The sequence below is a fragment of the Trachypithecus francoisi genome, unplaced genomic scaffold (genome assembly GCF_009764315.1).
Source record: "Trachypithecus francoisi isolate TF-2019V2 unplaced genomic scaffold, Tfra_2.0 Lachesis_group2, whole genome shotgun sequence".
Classification (NCBI taxonomy): Eukaryota; Metazoa; Chordata; class Mammalia; order Primates; family Cercopithecidae; genus Trachypithecus; species Trachypithecus francoisi.
Genome location: NW_022681465.1, coordinates 109,702,714 through 109,719,142, shown reverse-complemented (window position 1 = coordinate 109,719,142; position 16,429 = coordinate 109,702,714).

Genomic DNA, 16,429 nt, shown 5'->3' with positions numbered 1-16,429 from the left:
CTACTCCTGGGGGGATAATGTGTGCAAATGTTCCCCCGAAAGACACGCCTAAGAATGTTCAAAGCGGCTCATTCATAGATGGCCAAGACTGGGAACTATGCAAATAGCCATCAGTAATAGAATAGATAACTATGCAAATAGCCATCGGTAATAGAATAGAATAGTATACTATTCTATAGTAATAGAATAGATTCACACAATGGAATGCTATATGCAATGAGAATGAATGACTTATAACTACAATATGGATGAATCTCACAAACGTAGTATTCACTGAAAGAAGCCAGACACAAAAGGGCAATACTGTAAAATTACATTTGTATGAGGTAAAAAGCAGGCAGTACAAAGCTATGCTCTCTGAAGTCTTAATATTGATTATCCCAGGGAAGAAGAGAGTGAAAAGAAGGAAATGAGGTGCTGGTAATGTTCTATTTCTTGATCTTACTGCTGTGTACATGACAGTGTTCAGTTTATGAACATTCATCAAGCTGTACATTTGCGACTTGTATACTTTTTTGTATGTATGTTATACCCCAATACAGATTTAAAAGTAAAAACAAAAATGACATGAAACAGCTTCTTGGCATTTTATGAATTCCAGGAAAGGCCCAAAATTAAATAAAACAAAAAAACTAACACAAACCAGTCTAGATTTTGAATACAGTCATTTCACTTGTGGTAAGCAACTATTTAGGTAGGTAGTGTTAATTCCAATAGTTTCTTTATTATAAAGGTAATCCATTTTGGAAAATAAATTCAGATATATATGAATAAATTCAGATATATCTATATAACCCAATGTTTAAAAGGTCATTAATTGTTAATGAGATGAACTATACAATCATGATCTAGAATAAACAATAAAAAGGAAAAATTAAAACACTATTTTATATTGCCAGTTTCATTTTATTTTTAAGTGGCTGTTAGAGGAGCATTGCATAATGTATACAAGATTCATGTTTAAAAAGTTAATCTCATTTTAATTAATTAATTTTAATTAATTAAGTAAAATCAGTAAGACAGTCATGTGGCTCAAAATTCGAAAGTTAAAAAAGGGTGTCTTGTCCCTCAAGCATCCAATTCCCCCAGTCAACCAAGTTTCAATCCTTTCATGTTCAGTCAGAAATGTATGTACAAGAAATATGTATGAACAGTCTGCCCCCATTGAACCAAGTGGTAGTACATTAAAAACACTGTCTCCATTTTTTTTTTTTTTTTAAGAGGCAGTGTTCAGATTTCTCACTCAGGCTGCAGTGCAGTGGTGCAATCATAGCTCACTGCAGTCTCAAACTCCTGGGCTCAAACAATCCTCCTGCCTCAGCCTCTCAAGTAGTTATGATTATAGGTGTGTGCCACTGCATCTGGCTATTTTTTTTTTGTAGAGACGGAGTCTCCCTACATTGCCCAGGGTGGACTGGAATTCCTGGCCTTATATAATCCTCCTGCCTTGGCCTCTCAAAGTACTGGGATTACAAGCATGAGCCACTGCACCTTGTCCCATATTGTTTTTTTGTTTTTTGGAGTCAGAGTTTGGCTCTGTTACCCAGGCTGGAGTGCAGTGACGTGATCTCAGCTCACAGCAGCCTTGACATCCTGGGTTCAAGTGATCCTCCCACCTCAGCCTCATGAGTAGCTAAGACTACAGGTGCACACCACCATGCCCAGCTAATTTTTGTATTTTCTTAGAGACGGGGTCTCCCACTGTCCTGCCCAGGCTAGTCTTGAACTCTTGGGCTCAAGCGATCTGCCTACCTTGGCCTCCCAAAGTGCTGGGATTACAGATCTATACTGGCATATTGTATAGATATACCAGGATTTATTTGACTTGTTCTTACTGATGGACAGTAACTTTATTTTCATGTTTTGCTACTTCAAAAAAGCCAGAATGAATAACTTTTCACATACATTATTTCATATATTTGAATAAATATCTGTCTAGTAAATCTGGAAGACAACATTTTATTATCAGACATTCATTTGCTTCCTCTACTTGGTTATTTTTGTTTAGAACTTAGGACAATCAAAATTGAGTTTTAGGCCAGGTGCGGTGGCTCACACCTGTAATCCCAGCACTTTGGGAGGCCAAGGCAGGTGGATCACCTGAGGTCAGGAGTTCAAGACCAGCCTGGCCAACGTGTAGTGAAACCTCGTCTCTACTAAAAATACAAAAATTAGCTGGGCATGGTGGTGCAAGCCTGTAGTCCCAGCTACTTGGGAAGCTGAGGCAGGCGAATCACTTGAACCTGGGAGGTGGAGGTTGCAGTGAGCCAAGATTGTGCCACTACACTCCAGCCTAGGGGACAGAGCAAGATTCCATCTCAAAAAAAAAAAAAAAAAAAAAAAAGAAAAAGAAAGAAAATGTGAGTTTTAGAGTTACAAGTTATAAGTTTTTCAGGTGGAAGAGATTGATTGATTGATTCATTCATTCATACTCCTTCAACAAATATGGAATTACAGAGAAAAGGGAACGCTTATACACTGCTGGTGAGAATGTAAATTAGTTCAGCCACTGTGGAAAGCACTTGGCGATTTCTCAACTCAAAGCACAACTACCATTTGACCCAGTAATCCCATTATTGGGTATATATCCAAAGGAATATACATCATTCTACCATAAAGATGCATTCATATGTTCATCGCAGCACTATTCTCAATACAAGGACATAGAATCAACCTAAATGCCTGTCAATGGTAGAGTGGATAAAGAAAATGTGGTACATATGAGATCATGTCCTTTGCAGCAACATGGATGGAGCTGAAAGCCATTACCCTAAGTGAAATAACACAGGAACAGAAAATCAAACACCTCATGTTCTCGCTTATAAAAGGGAACTAAACCTTGAGTACAAACGGACACAAAGAAGAGAACAATAGACACCAGGGGCATACTTGAGGGTAGAGGGTAGGAGGAGGAAGAGGATCAGAAAAACTACCTATCGGGTACCATTCTTATTACCTGGCTGATGAAACAATCTGTACACCAAAACCCTGAGACACGAAATTTACCAATACAACAAATTTGCATATGTACCCCTGAACCAAAAATAAAAAAAAAGAAAACAGATATTTATTGAGCCCTACTTTATGTAGGATACTGTTCTCTGTAGTGAACAGAAACGACAAGATTTCCTACTATCTGGTGTTTACATTCTGGTGTGTGTGGGGAGGAAGGGAGAGAGAGCAGAGCAGACAATACAAAATAAATAAGTCAATGACAGTCATGTGCTGCTTAAGGATGTTTTATTAGTCCCATAAGATTACAATGGAGTTGAAAATTTCCTATTACCTAGTGATGTCTTAGACTCTGTAACACCAAAGTGCAGCATCTTACTCAAGTGTTTGTGATGATGCTGGTGTAAATAAACCTATTGCAATGTCCGTTTTACAAAAGTATAGCACAAACAATTATGTACGGTACATCATACTTTCTTTTTCTGTTTTTTTTTTTTTTTTTGAGATGGAGTCTCACTCTGTCACCCAGGCTGGAGTGCAGTGGCACGATCTCAGCTCACTGCAAACTCTGCTTCCCGGGTTCACGCCTTTCTCCTGCCTCAGCCTCCCGAGTAGCTGGGACTATAGGCGTCTGCCACCATGCCCAGTTAATTTTTTGTGTTTTTAGTAGAGACGGGGTTTCACCATGTTAGCCAGGATGGTCTCGATCTCCTGACCTTGTGAGTCACCCACTTCGGCCTCCCAAAGTGTTGGGATTACAGGTGTGAGCCACTGTGCCTGGCCAATTTTTTTTTTTTTTTTTTGAGACGGAGTCTCGCTCTGTCACCCAGGCTGGAGTGCAGTGGCCCGATCTCAGCTCACTGCAAGCTCCGCCTCCCAGGTTCACACCATTCTCCTGCCTCAGCCTCCTCAGTAGCTGGGACTACAGGCGCCCGCCGCCACGCCCGGCTAATTTTCTGCATTTTTAGTAGTGACGGGGTTTCACCGTGTTAGCCAGGATGGTCTCCATCTCCTGACCTCGTGATCCACCCGCCTCGGCCTCCCAAAGTGTTTTTTTTTTTTTTTAAATTGAGATGGAGTCTAGCTCTGTCACCTAGGCTGGAGTGCAGTGGCGTGATCTCGGCTCACTGCAGCCTCTCCTGCCCGGGTTCAAGTGATTCTTGTGCCTCAGCCTCCCTAGTAGCTGAGATTATAGATGTGTACCACCAAGACTGGCTAATTGTTTTGTATTTTTAGTAGAGACGGGGTTTTGCCATGTTGGCCAGGGTGGTCTCGAGCTCCTGACCTCAGGTAATCTGCCCGCTTCAGCCTCCCAAACATAATAGTTGATTATGATAATAAGGGACTTCATTACTGATTTGAGTATTTAAGATACTATACTTTTTTTTTTTTTGAGACGGAGTCTTGCAGTCGCCCAGGCTGGAGTGCAGTGGCCGGATCTCGGCTCATTGCAAGCTCCGCCTCCCGGGTTTACGCCATTCTCCTGCCTCAGCCTCCCGAGTAGCTGGGACTACAGGCGCCCGCCAACTCGCCTGGCTAGTTTTTTGTATTTTTTAGTAGAGACGGGGTTTCGCCGTGTTAGCCAGGATGGTCTCGATCTCCTGACCTCGCGATCCACCCGTCTCAGCCTCCCAAAGTGCTGGGATTACAGGCTTGAGCCACCGTGCCCGGCCGATACTATATTTTTAATCACTTCTCCTACTACATTGTTATCATGGGAGGTGACAGCTCCATGTGTGTTATTGCCCCTAAAGACCTACCCGTGGGACAAGATGTGGAGGTTGAAGGTAGTGATATTGATGATTCTGACCATGTGTAGGCCTAGGCTACTGTGTGTTTGATTCTTAACTTTTATACAAAAGTTTAAAAGAAAAAAATAAATTTAAAAATAGAAAAAAGCTCATAGAATAAGGATGTAAGGAAAATAATTTTGTACAGCTGCACAATGTGTGTTTTAAGCTGTGTCATTACAAATGAGAAAACGTTTTTTAAAGTTTATAGTTAAAAAGGTACAAAGAAAAAAATTTTGAAATACATTTAGCCTAAGTGTACAGTGTTTATAAAGTCTATGGGAGTGTACAGTAATGTCCTAGGCCTTCACATTCACTCATCACTCACTCACTGAGTCACCCAGAGCAGCTTCCAGTCCTGCAAGCTCCAGTCATGGTAAGTGTCCTACACAGGTGTACCATTTTTTAATTTTTTTTTTTTTATTTTTAGACAGAGTTTTGCTCTTTTTGTCCAGGCTAGAGTGCAATGGCATGATCTCAGCTCACCACAACCTCCACCTCCCAAGTTCAAGTGATTCTCCTGCCTCAGCCTCCAGAGTAGCTGGGATTACAGGCATGCGCCACCATGCCCAGCTAATATTTTGTATTTTTTAGTAGAGATGGGGTTTCTCCGTGTTGGGAAGGTTGGTCTCAAACTCCCGACCTCAGATGAGTCACCCGCCTTGGCCTCCCAAAGTGTTGGGATTATGGGCATGAACCACTGCTCCAGGCCCATTTTTTATCTTTTTAACAATATTTTTATTGTATCTTTTCTATGTTTAGATACACAAATACTTATCATTGTGTTACAATTGCCTCCAGTATTCTGTACAGTAATACACTGTACAGGTTTGTAGCCTAGGAGCAATAGGCTAGACCACATAGCCTGGGTGTGGGACAGGCTGTACTATCTAGGTTTCTGTAGGTACATGCTATGAAGTTTGCACAACAACAAAATTGTCTAATGATGCTTTATCAAAACATATTCCTGTCATTAAGCATGGGTCCAGCCTCCAGAACCATGAGAAATAGATCTCTGTGCTTTATATATTACCAGTCTCAGGTATTTTGTTACAGCAGCACAAAAATGGACTAAGATATCTGGATACTTCATACAAGTGAAATCAGTATTTGTTCTTTTTATGATTGACTTATTTAACTTAGCATAATATCTTCATGGTTCTTCCATGTTACAGCATATGTCAAAATTTCCTTCCTTCTTAAGACTGAATAATATTTCATTGTTTGTATATACCACATTTTGTTTGTCCATCTATTGATGGACACTTGGGTTGTTTTCATTTTTTTATCTATTGTGAATAATGCTGCTATGAACACGGGTGTACAGATATCTGTCTGATTCCCCACTTTCAATTCCTTTGTGTATACACCCAGAAGTGGAATTGCAGGATCATAAGATAATGCTATTTTTAATTTTATAAGGAATCTTCTTACTGTTTTTCAAAGCAGTTGCACCATTTTATATTCCCACCAATGGTGCACTAAGTTTCCAAGTTTTCCATATCCTTTCCAATACTTGTTATTTTCTGATTTTCTAAAAATAGTATATATCCTAACAGGTGTGAGTGGATGGCTCATTGTGCTTTTGATTTGCATTACCCTAATGATTAGAGATGTTGAGCATCTTTTCATATGCTTTTTGGCCATTTATCTTCTTTGGAGGAATATTTATTCAAGTCCTTTGCCCATTTTTGAATCTGGTTGTTGGTGTTTAGTTGTTGAGTTGTAGGTGCTCTTCATATATTCTGAATATTAATCCCCAATCATATATATGATTTGTAAATATTTTCCCCTGTTCTTTTGACTTTTTTTGTTTGTTCTTTAGATGTTGGAGCTTAGAGTGTGACTTGCCAAGATCATAAATATCTTTATTGGAGTCACTGGAATTTGAACAAGGGTCTCCCTGCTCCTTACCTAGTCTTTTTTACTATGTGACCTACCTCCTTAACATTTGGTCATATCAACCAACATAAAAAGTAGTTTGACCTATGGCAATTGCTATTATATAGGTAAAGTATCAACTAAAATTTTAGCTTGTCCTTTGGATGACCCAGGTCCTTGCTGCTATTGCCTTTTCATCTCCTTGCCCACCATCCAGTGTGGTGCTGCAAATGCAGAGATGGGACTCAATTGGGTGCTTTAGTTACCTTAATTAATTAATTAATTAATTAAATTCATTTTATCCGTTATATCCTCCTTAAAATGTTCTGTTCTGCTCTTTAAAATGTTTTAAGAATCAGGCTGGGCATGGTGGCTCACACCTGTAATCCGAGCACTTTGGGAGTCCGAGGTGGGTGGATCACCTGAGGTCAGGAGTTTGAGACCAGCTTGGCCAACATGATGAAACCTCATCTCTACTACTTGGGAGGCTGAGGCAGGAGAATCTCTTGAACCCGGGAGGCGGAGGTTGCTGTGAGCCGAGATGGCGCCATTGCACTCCAGCCTGAGCAACAAGAGCAAAACTCCATCTCAAAAAAATAATAATAATAAAATAAAATGTTTTAAGGATCAGACCATGATTTCCAAAGGCTATTTATTTATTTATTTATTTTTGAGATAGGGTCTTGCTCTGCCACCCAGGCTGGAGTGCAGTGGTGCAATCATGGCTTCCTGCAACCTCAAACTCCTGGGCTCAAGCAATTCTCCCACCTCAGCCCCTGCTCTCTTAAGTAGCTGGGATTATAGGTGTACACCACCATGCCCACCTAACTTTTATATTTTTTGTAGAGCCAATGGCTATTTGTTTACTTTAATAACTTTTCACTGCTTTACAATGACAGCTGATAGGTTTTTCTACCACATTTTAAAGAAGAGACTCTCTTTTCCTAGATGGTTACAGGCCCTTCAGTGAGGATGTCAAACTTCCATGCCTCAAATTAATCCTATAGCACCAATGCTCGTCATTGCAGGCTGCTGCCTAGTATAGTGCTTGGCACAAAGTAGGCCCCCAGTAAATATTTGTCAAATGAATGCCATGATGCCACAAGTAGGGGAGAGGATTTGTAGGGAGAGTGGGGCCCAAACATTTGATTTAGAAGAGAGAAAGGAGCAGTATTTCTACATTATGGCTCCAGTGGAAATTGGTTTTATTTCTCTCATTCGTCATGTTTGTCTCATTCTTCAAGTTTGATGCTTCAGGATACAGCACACCTGGAGGCAGAAATAAATCTCTCCAGAACACAGCAAGCCCAAGTAGCCTTTCTAGTTAGATGGTGGAGGGAGCAAAAACTTGGATCCTTGAGACCAAAGCATCCTGCTTTGGGATGGTATTGGGGGAGGCCCTGCAAAAGGATTCTTAAAAAAACAATGAAACTATTTTGCCTTTCAACATGATTTCTTTTTCAACCATGACCTTGAGTAAATCATTGAACTTTCCTGAGCCTCTGTTTCCTCACATCCACAATAGGGGAACAATGAGGAAAGCAGGGAGTTTCCCTAAGCCAAGTCACTTGTTCAAGACACCTAGATAGAAGCGGCAGGGCTGAGATCCTAACTCAGGCAGTCTGGCCCACATCCTTAACACACCTCTATGGCTGTACATTCAGGTCACCGTGAGAGTTTCAATTTAGTTAACACTATTCATATTCTTCATGTTTGAAACTGCTTCCCTCTCATTGTAAAATGGAAATGGAAAGTCAACAGTTGCAATCGAAGCAGGAAAGAATAAAGGCTCCTATCCTTTTTTTTTTTTTTTTAAAAGATAAAACCAGGCGTGGTGGCTCATGCCTGTAGTCCCAGCATTCTGGAAGCCTAGGTGGGTGGATCACGAGGCCAGGAGTTCCAGACCAGCCTGGCCAACATGGGGAAACCCTGTCTCTACTAAAAATACAAAAATTAGCCGGGCGTGGTGGCATATTCCTGTAGTCCCAGCTACTCAGGAGGCTGAGGCAGAAGAATCACTTGAACCTGGGAGGCAGAGGTTGCAGTGAGCCGAGATTGCACCACTGCACTCAGCCTGGGTGACAAGAGTGAAACTCCATCTAAAAAAGAAAAAAGAAAAAAACTGAGCACACAAAGCAGACTATTCCTCAATTTCTGTCATCAGGAAAAGATACTCTCCTTGGGCTCTAAAATGCTATATATCTATTTTAGTATTTTATTTGAAAGAAAATTCGGAAACATAAATTTAGCAGGTCTAATAGTTAAATGTCAATACTCTATTTTAAATCAAATCCTCACGATCATTACAATTTCTGGAAAACTTAAATGGATTCCCCTCTCCCATTTATTTTTTTACTTCAATGATCTCTAACTTGCAGTCTTGCTTATGAACCCATATATGTACTAAATATGATATATATCTCATACATAGGATTACATTCTAATGTAATAACCTCATACGAGTATTTCTAGTCAAAATGTGATGATAAGACATAAGCCCTGTCTCCGAAAGCCCACGTCTGTTGCAAAGCTGAGCATCTATTCTTGGATGACTTAATAGTTGTAAGAATGCTAAACATTAATGAGCAGTCACTCTGCTCCAGGCACATGGGTTAACTCACCGAATCCTCCCTATGGCCCCAAGAGTAGGTAGAGCTATAATTCCTACAGATGCAGACAGCAAGGAGCTTCCCCAAGCCAAGTCACTTGTTCAAGGCACCTAGCTAGAGGTAGCAGGGCTGAGATCCGAACTCAGGCAGTCTGGCCCACATTCCTAACACCCCCGCATGGCTGTACATTCGCGTTACAGGAAGAGTTTCAATTTAGTTAACACCATTTATATTCTTCACGTTTGAAACTGCTTCCCTCTTATTGTAAAATAGAAAGTCAACAGTTGCAGTTGAAGCAGGAAAGAATGAAGACTCCTACCCTGATGTTTCAGAAAAGATGAAACTGAGACCACAGAACAGATCATAACCGTTTTCTCAATTTCCTTTCGAACAACTGAGTGGGACTAGGACTTTCGAAAGGATTATTTAAATGCTTAGCTTCCTTGTCTCTCTGCTCTTACCTCTTTGTGGCTTATTCTTAACACAACAGCCAAAGTAAGCCTGTTCTTTCCCTGTTGAAAACCTTCCAGTATCCTCTCATGTTGCTCAGAGTAAAAGCCAAAAATCCTTGCTAAGACTCACAAGTCCTCACATAATCCGACTCCTGGTATTTCTCAAATCTCATCTCCCATTGCCCTCCCCTCCTCTCACTATGTCCCCAGCAACTGTGGCTTCTTGGCTGTTCCTGGAACATGACAGGGAAGCTCCTGCCTGAGGCTTGGACTTTCTGGACTGTTCTTCCCCAAGATATCCATGCAACTATTGTCCTTATCTGCTCCAGGTCTTTTCTTGAAAGTAACCTTTCTAGTAAAGGCTTTCTGGCGTCTCCCTGGCTAAAATTTCAATCCCGCCTCACTGATGTAGGCTCTAGGATGACCAACATTGGCCCAGGACAGAAGGGGTTCCCAGGACACAGGACTTTCAGTGCTAAACCTGGGTTAGTCTTGGGGCAAACTAGGACAGTTGTTTACTCTGTGTAGTCCCAGCATCTAAAACCGTGACTGTCTCATAACAGCCTTAACATATATTAGTTGAATTGAATGAATGAATGAATGAATTGAATGATGAATGAGCAAGTAGGTAAGAAAAAATAGTACTTTTGGAGGTGAGTGTAAGATGGTATTTATTGCCTCTAAAATCAGAACATATAGGTGTATGTGTCCATTAGGGCAAGTTGTAAGGTTTCTTCATCATGGAAAGAGGCCGAACTTCTATGAATGGGGGATCAACCTTTCTTTATCTTCCTATCAGAAAAGTTTGCTTTATCAATTTTGCTATTAATGAAAGTGGTTTGAAATAGTGTGTCCCACACTCATGTTATAGTTGAACAGTTAAAATGCTTGTGTTGGTTTTACTTTTTTAAGGCTTTAAAATGGTTCCCATATTTTAATTTTATTTTATTTTATTTTTTTCTTTTGAGACAGAGTCTCACTCTGTTATCCAGGCTGGAGTGCAGTGGCACGATCTTGGCTCACTGTAGCCTCCACCTCTTGGGCTCAAGCAATCTTCCCACCTAAGCCTCTCCAGTACCTGGGACCACAGGCACATGCCACTACACTCAGCTAATTTTTCATACTTTTGGTGGAGATGAGATTTTGCCATGTTACCCAAGCTGGTGTCGAATTCCTGAGCTCACGTGATCTACACACTTCGGCCTCCCAAAGTGCTAGGATTACAGGCATGAGCCACCATGCCCAGTCAATGATGCATTTTTGAGTGTGCACTTTTTTCCATTGCTAATGACCCTGAGCCCTAACTCTCTTCTCTGTCCTAAATGCTTCCTCATCTACTCCAGTCTGGGCCTTCTCGGGGTTGTCCCCTGAGCCATTCTGTTTACACAGCCTGCCATTTCACTTTCTGATGCCCCCCATTTCCTCCTTCCAGTCTCTTCAACTTCAGCTTCTTTAAACTAGCACAATCTGATGCTGGTCTGTCCTACACCATGTTCAAGTTCTTCAGAATACTTTGGACAAGAGGATTCAGCAAGGCAACATAAGACAGTGGCTTATTCATCTTTACATCCTTTGACCCTAGCATGGTTTGTACATTCATTTACTCATTCATACATTCGACAATTTCTTTTTTAGTTCTATAATATGCTGGGTGCTGAGAATACAACAATCAACAAGATGTTTTCACTGTACTGTTGAGTAGGGAACAGGCAAGTAAGCAGGAATGACCAAGGGGGTATTAAAACTACATTTAACTGGCTGGGCATGGTGGCTCATGCCTGTAATCCCAACCCTTTGGGAGGCCAAGGCAGGTGGATCACTTGAGCTCATGAGTTCAAGACTAGCCTGGCCAACATGGTAAAACCCATCCTATGAAAAATACAAAAATTAACTGGATATGGTGGCAGGCGTCTGTAGTCCCAGCTACTGAGGAGGCTGAGGCAGAAGAATCACCTGAACCCAGGAGGTGGCGGCTGCAGTGAGCTGAGATTGTGCCACTACACTCCAGTCTGAGCAACAAAGTGAGACTCCATCTCAAAACAAAAACAAACAAAAAAACCAAAACAAACAAGCAAAAACTACATTGAACTTATTCATGATAAATACAGGGTACTATGGAACATGTAAGAGTGACTATCATAGTCAAGCACTAAATAAATGTTATTTGAACAGTGAATGAATGAATGAGTGATTGAGTGAATAAATGAAAGAATGGTTGAACATGATTAGTTATGAAAGCACAGAACCCTCAAGGTGAGTAGTCACCACCAGATGAAAAGATTCTCCTCCAACTTCACTATTTGGAAAGGCTGGCTCATCTGCACCTGTATCATGGAAAATACAACTTTTATTTTTCTTTCTCTCCTATTCCCACCTCTGTGCTCCAAATAAATAATGAAATGTGACTGCCAGAGTGCCAGCAATCGCACCGCTAGCATGCCCCATCTACTTTTCTCAAACCCCTTTCCTAAAACAACCCTGATGTGAGGCGAAATCGCACCTTTCTGCAACTCTTTTCAACATTTTCATTACTGATTAAACAAAATATGTGCTCACCTTCAAGGCAGCTGACTGTACAGCCAAAGTGAGTTGCTTAACTTTGCTTACAATTTGCATAAAGTATCAAATCATGGCCGTGATCATTGCAAAGCAGGAATTGTTTTTCCAGCTGACCCTCGCCCCTAGTTTCAATGAATCTCTTCGATCCCTTTCAGGTGGTTTCCATGCCAGCTATTTGCTGGTCTGCATTGCTGAGTCTATGCACAGCAGCGTTTATCAGAGGGCCATCTGCTTTTCTTGATAACTCCAGTACAGCAAACATCTGCTGTAGAACTGGAAAGAGCTAGTTCAAGCCAGTTTTTCTTAATTGCACTGTTTTCTTTTTGGCAGACAATTACCTTCTCCTTAAGTTACCCCTACCAAATCAAAACCTGTGGAAATCTTGCCTTTTAAAAAGGCATCCTTTTTATATTCTAAAATATTTAACGTAAATTTTAAATAGTAATCAACATTTAGTATGCATTTTTAAAAATTGTATTATTTCCAAAAATTAAGAACATTTTTCTGCATTGCCAAAATTAACCTGATTCCTTAATCAGATTTCCCCAGTTGTTCCCAAAAGACCTCGTATAGCCAGTTTGTCTCAACCAGGACCATGCATTGCATTGGTTTGTCATATAAAGATGAGCAACTCCAACACGCTGACCCATGGAAGAGACTAGGCCAGCCGGCCTGGAGAATGTAGGATTCAACTGATTGTGGTGTTTACCTTGTTCCTATATCCCTTGATTTCACTGAATTGGAAGTGAAATCTAAAGGCTTGATTAGATTGCCCCAGAAACTTTTGGCTGGTGTACATCATCGGTAATGTAGCGTTTCCCATTCTGTATCACAACAGGAAACTCATGTTATCTGATTTTTCCCCTTGCAATCAAAAATCTTGACGTAAATTTTAAAACTAATTTATTTTGTAGAAAAAGTAATACCAAGCCGTATTAACAAATGTAGACACTAAAGAAGGGTGTCAGAAAAGAAATTCTTCCTCCTTCACCACACTTTCCATCACCAGTCTTTCTCCCCTAGGAGGGAGATATTCCTCCCTAAAATATTGTATGTACAAGCAATGGGAGCATACTTTCATTTAACAATATATGGAGGAGATGCTTCCATCTTAGCACGTATTGATCTAATGTATTCTTTGTAATGATGCCATGCTTTAACATCCTGTAGATGTTCCATAATTCATTTACTAATATGTCATTGATGGATATTTAGGTGGTTTCCAGACATACACATTTGCATATATATGAATGTAATTGCAGATTATATTCCTAGAAGTAAAATTGCTCATCCAAAGGCATGTGAATTCTAAATTTTATAAATATGGACAAATTGCTTTCCAAAGAGTTTGTACCAGATTACACTTCTACAAAAAGCATATGTATGAGGAAGTCTTTTCTCCTGACCCTCATTGACATAAGATATTATCCACTTTTTGATCTTAGTTGATGATAGGTGAAAAAAGATATCTCATCATTTTGCTGTGCATTTACCTAATTTTGAATGTGTTTATCTTTTTCTATATTTAATGGATTAAGGTAATTATTTCCTAATTTATAGATTAAGGAAAGTATCCCTTAGTTTATCAAATGTATGCAAATATGTGTGGCAGGATATTAGTACTCAGATTGCTTCAGTCTGTAAATGTGTTATTCTGTTCCCCCCCACCCTTTTTTCCCAGCACTGGAAAGATGTAAAGCAAATATTTCCCCACCTCTAATAAGGATGCCATTGAGAAAAGAGGACTTCATTTTCCTGTTGCTTTTGGAGTGATGTCCTATTTTAATAATAGATGAAGAAGAAAAGAAAGCTTTTCTGAAAACCTTACATAGTTGTGGGGATTGAGGGAGGTGGGGAGGAGGCTGTACAAAGTGCATGTAGGGGCACAGGAGCTGACAGTCAATCCCTGGAAGTTGCCCAACAAAGGACAGGACCCACTTCTTGGGAAGGAGAGAGTCAAGTGGGACTGGCAGGTACCACGTTACAGGATAACATATGAATGCTCAGAAGCTGTCCGAACTCTGTGTCAGTGCCTGCAGATCCAACAACCTGGCCCTCACATCATCTCCACGAGGTGCACTGTGCTTCCTGGGGTACCTGAGCCACAGCCCAAACTCTGTGTCAGTGCCTGCAGATCCAACAACCTGGCCCTCACACCATCTCCACGAGGTGCACTGTGCTTCTTGGGGCACCTGAGCCACAGCCTCATATCCTACACCTGAAATAGTGACCATCAACACGGCTGATGGTGATGATGCTAGTGCTGACCCCAAGGCTTTGCTTGGTCCCAGCTGGGTACACTGCCCTCTCATAACACCCATAAGCCCAAGAAAATGGAGTGGAGTGGGGTTCTGAATGCCAGTCACATAGGTGAACCCCCCTCATAACATCTGTGTGGATTGGGGGAGGTTTGAACGAAAGCAGCTCAAGACCCCTTTACTGGAAGAGTGGTTGCTGACCTCTGTTACGTGCTTTTCCTATTTGCCTTTGCCTTTGTTTAGAGTATTTTTGTGTGAGTGTTCATACATTTAAAGTTTTTATATAGTAAAATTTATCCTTTTTTTTTTTTTTTGAGACAAGGTCTTCCTCTGTCACCCAGGCTGGAGTGCAGTGGTGTGATCACAGCTCACTGCAGCTTCGACCTCCTGGGCTCAAGCCTCAGCCTCCTGAGTAGCTGAGACTATAGGCATGCACCACCATGCACAGCTAATTTTTGTATTTTTTGTAGAGACAGAGTTTTGCCATGTTACCCAGGCTGGTCTCAAACTCCTATACAGTTTAGCACTCCTAAAGTGTGCAGTAACTAGATAAAAGCCTTCGTTTGTGCTGGTGCAGACCCAAGGAAGGGATTCGGCATGGAAACAGCTCTCGCTCCTGATGTACCTTCTTCACTCTTGCTATTCTCATGATGTCCTGCACTGCCCTCTCCACAAAATCTATGAAACAAGGAGGAGATATTGTGTGAACAGTCCTCCCCTGGAATGTAGTGTTCAGGACTAGATACTAAAAGTAAGCAGAGGCTTTGGTACCAGACTGTTCCCAGAAGAGAGTCACCATGAGGATGAGGGGATTGGAAACCAAGTCAACATAATTATATTATACTATATAATGTGCAATGAACGCCTACTATACGACATGCACTGTTTCTAAGAAACTTATCTCATTTAATCCTCATAGCACCCCAATAAGGATGGTTCTGTTTTACCCTCATTTTACAGATGAGGAAATTAAGACATAAAGCTTAAGCAACCGTCTAATGTCACACAGGTAGTATTTGACAAAGCACAACTTAGCCTATGCCTTTTGGTTGAAGGAAATGAGGACAAGTAAGTACAGGAATGCCATACAGCTATCTTTAAATTTCAAAGAGTTACAGGGAAGAAATCATAAATTTGCTCTATAGGTGCTCCAAGTCTACAGGTGAGGGTCATTAATAAGTAGATTTCTAGTTAATAGATGGATAGCTTTCCAGAGAATGAAGTGTTTCTTAAAAAGGAGTAAGTGATCTCGAGAGGTAGTCAGGTACTATTTAAGGGGTCCAAACAGAGACTGGATGGTCCTGGGGAAGATGCTGGCAAGGATATTCAGGTATTTAATTGCTGGTTTGGATTAGTCACCCTTAAGGACCCCAAAGGCCTTGAGATGATGGTAAATGATTCACTTTCTAATTTCCAGCAGGGTGGGGTTGTGTATTATGGGGAACGTGGCTACATCAAATAAATTCCAGGTTGTCAACATTACAGAAACAGTCATGGCAGGTTTGAAGAGTTAATTCATAATGAGGAAAGTTGATAAAAAATACTTTGAATCCAGCGACAGAAAAATTTGGATAGATTTTTGACAAAAAGCAGCAGCTGTGTGCATGCCAGATGCCATGTAGTGCAGTAGCTAAGGGCATGGATTCTAGAGCCGGCCCCAAGGGTTCAAATGCAAACTTACTAATTTCACATTTACTAATTGTGTGACCTCAGGCAAATTACCTAGCCTCATTAGACTTCAGTTTCCTTACCTGTAAACTACTGTGTTAAACACTATCTAATTTTGAATCCCTGTTGGGGGTATATGTATATGAGGTCATATTTAGAACAAAGCCTGGGACATAGTGAGTAATAAATATTTGCTAGTATTATTCCAAAGAATGTTCATGACATTTTTGACATTCAAACCCTACAAAAGGTAAATCACT